The sequence below is a fragment of the Apostichopus japonicus genome, chromosome 12 (assembly GCF_037975245.1).
Source record: "Apostichopus japonicus isolate 1M-3 chromosome 12, ASM3797524v1, whole genome shotgun sequence".
Taxonomy (NCBI): Eukaryota; Metazoa; Echinodermata; class Holothuroidea; order Aspidochirotida; family Stichopodidae; genus Apostichopus; species Apostichopus japonicus.
This window is the reverse complement of record NC_092572.1, coordinates 12,496,769-12,507,181: the sequence shown is the minus strand read 5'-3', so window position 1 is coordinate 12,507,181 and position 10,413 is coordinate 12,496,769. Positions and strand designations below refer to the sequence as shown.

Here is a 10,413-nt window from a genome sequence, read left to right as displayed (position 1 = left end):
GAGTCCAACTCTGCCAAAACGAACAATGAGTCCAATTTCTGTAAGTCATATATAAAATAAATTATCATCTTGAAAGGTTTATGTTTAAGCTCCACTATTAAGATAATTAACATTCACCATGTTGGTTGAGGGTAGACCGTTAGTGTACAACTGAACTATGCTTAGGCATTGAGTTAATTGGATGATCTTTTATTGTGACACCTACATGTTTATATTACTGGCTCAATTTTTTTATTGGAGATTACATGTCATAATTTTGGCGCTATATCATACAGTTCACTACCAAACCTGAAAAGTTTTAACCACATGAGCCAATTCAACATTTGTGACATATTAATTAATTAAATTTAATATCAGACATTTATCAAATTAGAGTAAGCTAGGATACAACAGAAGTTTGATGCCTTGATGTATGTGTGCATGGTCTGACTGTTTAATGCCAATCAAACATTAATTGTCCTGAATCAGGCTCCATGGGGGTTCAAAACACCCTCTGTATAACCCAAATGCAAAAACAAATAATGCTAGCTAACCATTATTATAGTAAAATGTACTATTATACATCATTTTGCATCAAGAGACCTATAAATTTCCTTATTTGCCAAAGAAAAGGGGTCCCCCCCCCCCAGGCTCAGAATAAGTTGGCCTTGCAGCTAGCCTCTGCAACTGCAAATGTACAGAGACTATATGAAACTTTAAGTTACAACGTCCAGTCATGTAGGTATCGTTCACTTGGCCAGTAATGCCAATATTGTAGCGCGCACGCGCACTACAATGATGATTTGACCAAGACTAGACACCTGCATTCCATAGGTCGCAAATCCTTTGACTTCGCAATCGCCCTGCCGTGTGCCTTGTCATCTCTTTGTCGGTCTGTCGGTCTTTCGGGCAGTCTGCATTTCAAGTAGGATTTTTGTTTTATCAAATTCTAAAACAATAGTTCGTATACAATATTATCCTAATAAAACCTCGCATTAATCTGATAAATACTTTCTTCTCTGCGTTTTTTGTAATTAAAAATAAAGTGCCATTTCATTGCCACGTATAATTACGCAATATGCATATTAATAAATTAGATTGCTTCTCACGCAAAGTTCATTCCTCGAGGACACAAATCGAGAGGATTCTATTTGTGTCACTTGATAACGTATTTGTGCATCAATGCCGGTCTTAAACTTAAAGCTGCAGGTTGAGGTGTTCAACCACACCTTGATAATTTGCAATACGTAACCAATAATTTTTTTTGCCGGTTCTACCCTGACTTTTACAAATACCTTTCGCCGAATTTGAGTATTAGTGACGTAAACAACGGACGCAATTGAAGTTAGTTAGTATTCTTTTGGACATCGCAAAGTTAAAAAAAAGTCGTACTTTATATATCTATCTATTTAAAGCATACATGCTATAAATAAATGCACTAAAAACTATGACACGCACAGCGGGCATATAACGCGTTTGGAATCAGCCCTCTCATAGAACCAGGGTGGCCTTGAATTATGACGCCATTTCATTGCGTCCTTGAGCAATAGTGCGCGACAAACAAACTTGTTGCTTTCATCTTCTCCATCCATTGTTTATCAACTTGACCTTGTCGAAAGTGACGGGTAGGAACCGGAGTAATCCGCCCAAGTTACTGCTCTTATAATACATTTTTTTACAAGGTGTGGGTGTTTTATTTTTCAAGCACATTTCTCAGGAATTAATAACTCCTTCGACTGTAATATCACAGATTGAATTATGAGAATCCCAGTTGCAGTGAAATATGCACGCCGCCTTATTTCATTGGGCAAAATACAATGGTGCAAGGGGATAAAGAAGGGGATAAGACAGGGTTGGGGAAATAGAGTGTAATTAGTAGAATTTCTCTAATTAATATTGTTTTATTATCCCATATATTATAACTCTGATTACACTGTATTTCATTCCCTAAAAAAGAAAAAAAAAAGTTGAATAACAAAAGGAATTTCTCAAGAATGATTTCGAGGATATATTTTACAAAAGGCTATGTTCGACTGTATTGAAGGAATGATAGGATGAAAGGATAGGATATGACCTTAAAATTACAGCTATCAGTGCAGGTTGGGAATACATAACATCAAATTCTTGAGAAATTGCCGTTTAAACAGCTGACGGTCGTCAATTAAAGTGACTGGCCTGTATAGTCTAAGAACACAGACCATTGGGTCAGTTCCTCAGATACAACACACAGCTCAACGGGAAACATAATACCTTTATGGCCTCAAAAGACACATTTACAATGCATTATAATGCATTAAAATGCATTAAAATGCATTACAATGCATTACAATGCACTACAATGCATAACAACGCATTACAATGCAGCAAGTACGATATTGTTAAATGTCATCCAAGGATGCTGTGTGTTTTATATCGACTTAACAAACATATGTTTTGGTTGATTTGTTAGAATTTATAAAACGGTATTTAGCACCATTCACATGTTATGCTTAAACCGATCAGCTGACGTCATCATTATCAGCGTAGTCTTAAAGGAGCGTTCCAGAGATTAAGCATATACTTTTAAGTGAGTCTCTTGAAAACCAGAATAGCTATGAAAACATTACCAGCACTGCTCATTTAAGGCTTGTTTTATATTATGACGTCATCTTCTCAGTGTAGATCTAAATGTTAATGTAAATATATATATATATAATAACTCTACCAAAATATGGTCTTTGAATTTCATATACACAACAGAATGCCGTCGGATGACATAACACATTGTAAACATTTCATTTGAGGCCATAAAGTATTGTTATTTTGTTGTGTCCATTCAGTTTTGTGTTGCATCTGTGCAATGGTTTGTGTTTTAGACTATACTGGTAAAGCTCAGTTGTTTAAAAGGGTCATTTTTCAAGGATTGAAAGGGTTATTAAAATACAAGATCAACTGACAGCAGTGTTTTGCAATTCTTTACAACATCCAAAAAAAGGAATTTTCTACATAGGGGGATCCTTTAAGGAAAACTGCCATGGCTATAGTATTTAAAAAAAAAAGATGTTGAGAGTTGCCTTGATGCACTTATCCTCTGGGAGAACACTGCAGTTTACACCAGTACACGTAAATGGTTTTCTTTTTTTTAATGAGAAATGAAGGGGAGAATAAAATTGATGCTCCATTTTGTTTATTCAAATTTATAACAGGCATGCGCAGTAGTCACATTTTATGTTTACTGAAATTTTAAATTTTAATCGTATATTCATCGGACCGAAATAATTTTGAATACCTTTTCAGATATCTCAGTAAAGATTGTATATTTATAGTTAAGCCAGATAGTTGAATTCATGCGTAAACTTTCATCGTAAATACCAGCATTTTGTTGTGTTCGTACTTTTTGAACCAACTCATCAAAGAGCAAAAAGGAGTTGATACTCTCCGAAAATATCATTCGTCACTAGATCTTTCAAGAAGTACCAATTTAACAGAGAGAGAGAGAAAAAAAAGAACGGTAAGTTATACTTTTGCCTCAACTTCTTAAACTTATGTATACAATTTATACAAAAAAAATATGTATGATTAATATAACGCAATCTCTTAAATCTGGAATTTTACACTGCAGTTTATCAAATCTTTCAACAACGAAAAATGACTGCAAGTATAAAAATTAAATATTACATAAAACTGTGGGACACAAAATTGTTTGCGTTGAACAAAACGGTTCATAATTTGATCACAGAAGCAGCAAGCTGTACTTACTTAGAATGGATGATATCTCATTATTTGTAACTACTATTCTGCTAATGTCTAGGAACTTTAATTTAACTATAAAACAAAACCAAATTTTTTAAAATGTTGCGTAAGTCCTAATTGTTCTTCTAAGGTAGTGTGGCCTTTTAGATTTACAGCTATTAAATATCATTCATTAATTTATTTTTGGTTAGTTATTATTATTTTATTATTTTTTGCTCAATTATTTGTCACAGATCATGGACAGCAAATTGTTGAGCATCCTCCTTTTGTTTTCTGTAACAATTGCTATTGTCTCGGCTGAAGACTCTGGCGCCGCCTTTGAGAATCTTATGTTTAAGACAAGGGGCAAGAAAAAAGGAAGTTGGAAACGTAAGTACCCTTTTTTTTTAAGCTATAAATTAAAAGTAGTCAAACATGAAACCGCATCTGTAAATTGGTTTCGTAAAGTGCACTTTTGATCACTTTATTTGACTAAATTCAGTTGTATATATGAATATTCGTTATTTAATTTGCACAGTTTAGTTCAAATTTGTTGCATAAACATTTTTCATTCAATTATTCAATAAGCATGGTATCTGATTAATACATACGGAGTCAGTAGTGTTTAAACCTTCGATATCATTCTTCTCGGCCTTTTGGTTAAGATCATGTGTAGTATTATATGTTATACCCTTGTAAAGGAATTGTGATACACATCTGACGATGATCACACAGTCACAGTCATCATGTAAGGGTACTGGGGTTGAGAGTTGATCAGCCCTTTGGTTGTTCGTGATCAGGTTCTTTCTTGGGTGGCTTTTCTTTTCAAGTACCTTCAAATTCATTCTTATTCAATTTAATTAACCCTTCTTACAGATGACCTTGGAAAATAAATTATATACGTTTTGGGAGCCCTTATATATATAAACATATAAATATATATATATGTTGATACTAGTTGAGACTAGTGGAACACTAGTAGTTGGAGTTTCACGCGTTATAGCGAGCGTCAGACAACTGGTGTTCCACTAATCTCAACTAGTATCAACATATATTCCGCTCTGTCCATTGGACATAGAGCACTCTGCGCCAAGATAGACGCCAACCAACCAACTCTCTCTCTCTCTATATATATATATATATAAATAAATAAATATATATATATATATATATATATATATATATATATATATATATATATATATATATATATATATATATATATATATATATATGTATGTATATATATATATATATATATATATATATATATAAAATAAATAAATAAATAAATAAAGATAAAATGTTCTCTTTCACAGTATGTATATAATTGAAAACGTAATTGAAAATATATATATAAATATATATGATCTGGATTTATCAACTTACTACGATTTCAATATAAGAAAAATAAAGATAAAATGTTCTCTTTCACAGCATGTCCCGAAAATCCATCCTGCATGTGCTTCATTAAGAATGGTGTTGTGCTCCAACAGGGGGCATGTGCGCAAAGTAAGTAATATCAATAAAACACTTCTTGGGAGGAGGATAGTTAAGGGTTGGGGTGTTGCGCTTGCTGTCAAATGTCAGAAAAGCAGACAGAGATGGAGAGAGAGCGGGAGAGGTGGAGAGTGTGACGAGTAGGTAAACAGGTGTATTATGAAATATAACAAAACAACAGCAAATAAACTGTAGGTGTTTAGAATAGGTGTTTTTGAGCTCGCGATAAATAACGCAAACGTGAATTTGTTAAAAAAATTGTTTACCTGTTTGTACCTTATAAGGCATTCATTATCACATACGGAGATTTAATATGTGCATGCTCATAATGTGTTAATGTTCTGTCCTCATAATTGATGGTAGTAATAGAAATCATTCGCGCCTGACCTTAATCCAGCATATACACAAAACACCGTATTCTTTACTATGTGCATTACCATATGGCTGATTGTGTGTGCTATATACCATATGTCAAACTGCTCTCAGCTAAAGCATCATATTGCGAGTTTGATTGCAATGATTTCCGATCTGTCAATGTATTTTGGTGATAAGAATTCAACAACTTTACGCCCCGACCTAATTAATTATATTCCAGGTCTCTATATATTTGGATAATTTGTGTGTGTGTGGGTTGTGGGGGTGGGGCGGTGGCGGGTGTGTATACGATAGTTAACAAAGACTGTTAGTTCATTGGTGATTATACTATATGACAGTACTGATAATTTCCAGGGGCATAAGTGACAAGAGGGGGGGGGGGGTAGAAGGCGGATGGATTCATTATTATGTTTTATAGGTGCCACAGAAGTGATTTAGCAGCTAATTTAGTATAGTTTTGTAACATGTTTAGTCATGCTTTTCAATTTTCCGATAGTTTTATTATATTCTCCGATATTTTTCCATATTATTTATTATGCGGTATATGAAAATAACGGTTGATTGAGCTGCGTCAAAGTCTTGCTTGTTCATATAGTAACCAGCTAAAAAAGCAATGAACGCAGTGACGGCATCACTTATTAGAAATAAGCGGGAGATACCTCCTTTCTTTCCAAATTGCGAGAAAGTCCTCCACCCCTCCCACCCCCCCCCCTCTCCACACTCACCCTACTCCTATGGACAGCAGGGGCGAAAATGCGCCATTCCTCAAGGAGTGCAGATCGAATTCGGGACCGACCATAGCTATCAGTAGGACCGACCATAGCTATCAGTAGGACCGACCATAGCTATCAGTAGGACCGACAATAGCTATCAGTAGAACCGACCATAGCTATCAGTAGGACCAACCGTAGCTATCAGTAGGACCGACCATAGTAGGACCAACTATAGATATCAATAGGACCTACCATAGCTATCAGTAGAACCGACCATAGATATCAGTAGGACCGACCATAGCTATCAGTAGGACCGACAATAGCTATCAATAGGACCGACCATAGCTATCAGTAGGACCGACCATAGATATCAGTAGGACCGACCATAGCTATCAGTAGGACCGACAATAGCTATCAATAGGACCGACCATAGCTATCAATAGGACCGACCATAGCTATCAGTAAGACCGACCATAGCTATCAGTAGGACCGACCATAGGTATCAGTAGGACCGACCAGCTATCAGTAGGACCGACCGTAGCTATCAGTAGGACCGAACATAGCTATCATTAGGACCGACCGTAGCTATCATTAGGACCGACCATAGCAATATATAAGGACAAGGGGCAATTTGTTTCATACCATACACTTCTATTTGTTAGGAGTACGTGGGGTGGGGGAGGGGTGCGAAGTTTCCGGAAGCTGTTATATCAAAAAGGGACTTGCTCTGAAATTTCTCTGTAGTATGTCACAAGCCATAATGGGGTCTGGGCGAGGTCCCCGTAATGTGCAACATTTTTTGTTTGAGATATTTGTTGTTCATTCTATAGCGAGATTAAAGCACGAAAATACATGTGAAAATTTCTCTGGAATGAATATCGGAGGCCTGGCGGGGTCAAGGTAGCGTTAACAACATTCGGAGATATTTCTTCCCTCTTCCCTCGTAGCGACTTTAAAACACTAATATACGCTCTTCCTTAAGAGAATTAGTGTAGGGGTCTAGTAGCAAAGCCTATACTAAAGCTGCACGGGTTGCCAACTGAAAGAAACAAGTGAGAGAGATGAAATCAATTTCTCTGAATCTTTGAAATTTAGAAGTAAGGGAATAAACATAGAGAACGATTTTAGTTTCGTTTTCTTCATTTTTTGTTTCCCGCGGATTGCTTATTCGGCAATGACTATAACGCTGATCGCAAAGTCGGTATTACTATTACGGCTACATTCGTCCAACACGGCAGCGTATACAGAAACGTTGTACTCAAAGCCGTTCAAAGCCGAAGCCAAAGCGAATTAACCAGGTCACATATCCGGATCTGTGCATGCTAAGTTCTTCAATACCGCACACATTTTCTTTCCGGGAAATGTAGTTTTGACATTTTATTACCCCTACTTTCATGATGTCGGCTCCATTTTGGAACCGACTTGGCATCGATTGGGACCGAGTTGTGATTTTCACTGAGTGGGGGGGGGGGGGGGTGGGGGTGACAACCTAACATCGCCCCCTTCTTATCCTGTCTTATCCTGATCAAGAATAGGCTATTAATTGTTACTAAGTTGACTGTTAAAATGTGTTTAGCATCTTGTTGTGATCATTTATTGTAGATGTTACAAATTATTGGAAAATTTACCAGTTTTTATGAATTCATGAAAAATTTGACAAATTAATTATTACTTTCCCTCTCTCTCTCTTTATTATTCTCCTCTGCTTCACAGCTAACGCTGGTCAAGTTGGAATTTAAAATGGCATCAAAAGTTGCTGGTGGCCACAGATGAAGCTTTTCACCAGATTTGCTACTTGTACTCTTCTGCCACTGACGTGATGATTAGAAACGTTTTCAAATCTCATTCTAATTTTATCGAAATTCCCCATTTTTTCACTTCATTTCAATTTTGACTCGTTCGTGCAATTTTGGTAAAGTATAACAATACCTCGTGTATTCATATGCAAATTATCATGTAAGCACTTTCGATACGAATATGAAATATTAAACAAGAACAATCTGTTTATTAGAGTAGCTGTTATCAAGTTATATTTAAAACAAAAGAATAAAATAAAAACTCAGACGACCAATATTGAAATTGTCAATTTTTATATTTGTTTGCATGTCTATTATATAATTCTAGTACATTTTAGAATTGTGAGGAATCGTTTACTAAAGTAAGTGCATTAGAAAATCTCACTTAACTTAAAAAAATGCAGTTAGTGGTTGGGGTGAACGGATTCTGGCGTGTGGGGGGGGGGGGGGTGGGCATGGGAGTTGACGTGGGGCCTTAGTTCATATTATTCAAATACGAATTTGAATAATATCTCTACTATTATTTGATAAATGACTTGCTTTTAGTTTGAAGAATTCACTTTTCAAATAAAATAAATTTGTCCTAAAGTCGTCTTCACGTGACCTTTGTTAATTTTAAGAAGAACACCCATAATAAACGCTTCAAATCTGAGAGATATTATAGTGTTATACAACATTTTGTTACTATGTAACATTTAAAAATATATTCGGATGCCTACGACGGTGTTCATTGGATGAACCGAAAGGACACGTCATACAAAGAGCTGGCCACACGTGACCCTATCCCTGTACATTGTTCACTATAAGTACAATAGAATGTTTGTTCCCTCTTACCGACCAACGTTGATCTCTGTACACCGTGGATTTTGAGTATAGGAAGGCGGGTCCTTTCAAATATAAACATGTCACGTTGGACATTACCAAGGGACACTAAAAGTCTTATCTCTCTGCTGATTAATTGAAACACGACCTGTTGAATGCAAATAAGTTAAACCCCCTTGTCAAACGACGCTCTCCTTCGTTTACATCCTCTCAATCGACCCCAGGGTTTTTCTAACTGTATCCCCCCCCCCACGAACCCCTGTGGATGTCAGAGTTGTCCACGAACCCCCAACTTTTCGAGACACGATCTGAGTCATTATTATACTATAATACGCATAACAGTGCTTCGTAAAACATCAAGTTCATAGTGTAATAATGTAATGAAAAATGCACGGTACGGAACTATTATGGTAATATGCGTGTGGTACGACTTTTGTACATTACTAACTTATATGATATATCAGATTTTAGTTCAACAAAAAGTACTCTAGTTTTGACTTTCAGAAACGTCTCACGAACCCCTGGGATGGACTCACGCACCCCCTGTTAGGGAACCCCTGATCAACCCCATTCAGTACTCTACTCCCCCCCCCCCCCTCCCCTATCCCATTCCTTCTCTGTACTCAGTGTGGTGCACTGATATCTGTGAAAATATATCAAGAATCATGTAAATTATAAAGGAAAAAAAAACAGACAAAATAGACAGAAGAATAAAAGAGAGCGAGAAGAGGAACACGACGACCAATTTCTGAGTGGTTTCCTTTTAAAACGCAGCGAGGTTGTAGTTTGAAAATCAGCCGTTCTGGGGTGAGTAAAAACCATCAGAATAAGTGACCAGAACCCAGAATTTTCTATAGCTGACTTCTAGATTCTTAATTCGTAATATATGGAACATTGAAGTTGCCATGAAGAGCGCGGCATGACCAACTTTGATTCCTTTGTTGGTCCAACACGTGAAGGTAGTTACAAGAGGATGCTACATTAATTAAACAAATTAAGTGTATAAGTCAATGCGTGGGAGAACAATAGGGAAATTGATTCCGTGTAACAAAATGTCGAGATTTTAACGTAGTTCAGAGAACAATATGTTAAAAAACAATGGGAATCCCTTTTGTTTTTGGTGGTAATTTTGGGCAATTATCAAATAATCAACAGTAATATTCCTCCATTGCAACCATTCTGAAAATACATTGAAGTTTGAACCTGAAATCTAATACCAACTTTACGTAGAAATTCTTGATAAATCATACTTGCAGGATAATCATAATTCCTCTTCAAACCAGCCGATTCACACAGAGATTACAGTAACTACTGTAAATCTCAAAGTTTTATACCACAGTAAAAACTGGATCGTGCTGATAAATCTGATAAATCGGTAGCATGTGTTATAAAGATTACAGTAAGAACTGAGGATATGTGTAATCCCAACAAATCCCAACAACTTGATTTTTTGAAATTACAAATATCCTCAGTTCTTTTTGTAATCCTAATAGCACATGCTACCGAGTTATAGCACG

The 10,413-nt window shown here is 36.2% G+C and overlaps 1 long non-coding RNA gene across 1 annotated transcript; it reads left to right on the top strand.

Annotated features, from left to right (window-relative positions):
- Window positions 1–3,232: 3,232 nt before the first annotated feature.
- LOC139977084 (uncharacterized) lies at window positions 3,233–8,351 on the top strand. Its single transcript, XR_011796417.1, has 4 exons — window positions 3,233–3,469; window positions 3,945–4,080; window positions 5,128–5,202; window positions 7,992–8,351. It is a non-coding gene; the product is annotated as an uncharacterized lncRNA (long non-coding RNA).
- The last annotated feature ends 2,062 nt before the right edge of the window (window positions 8,352–10,413 follow it).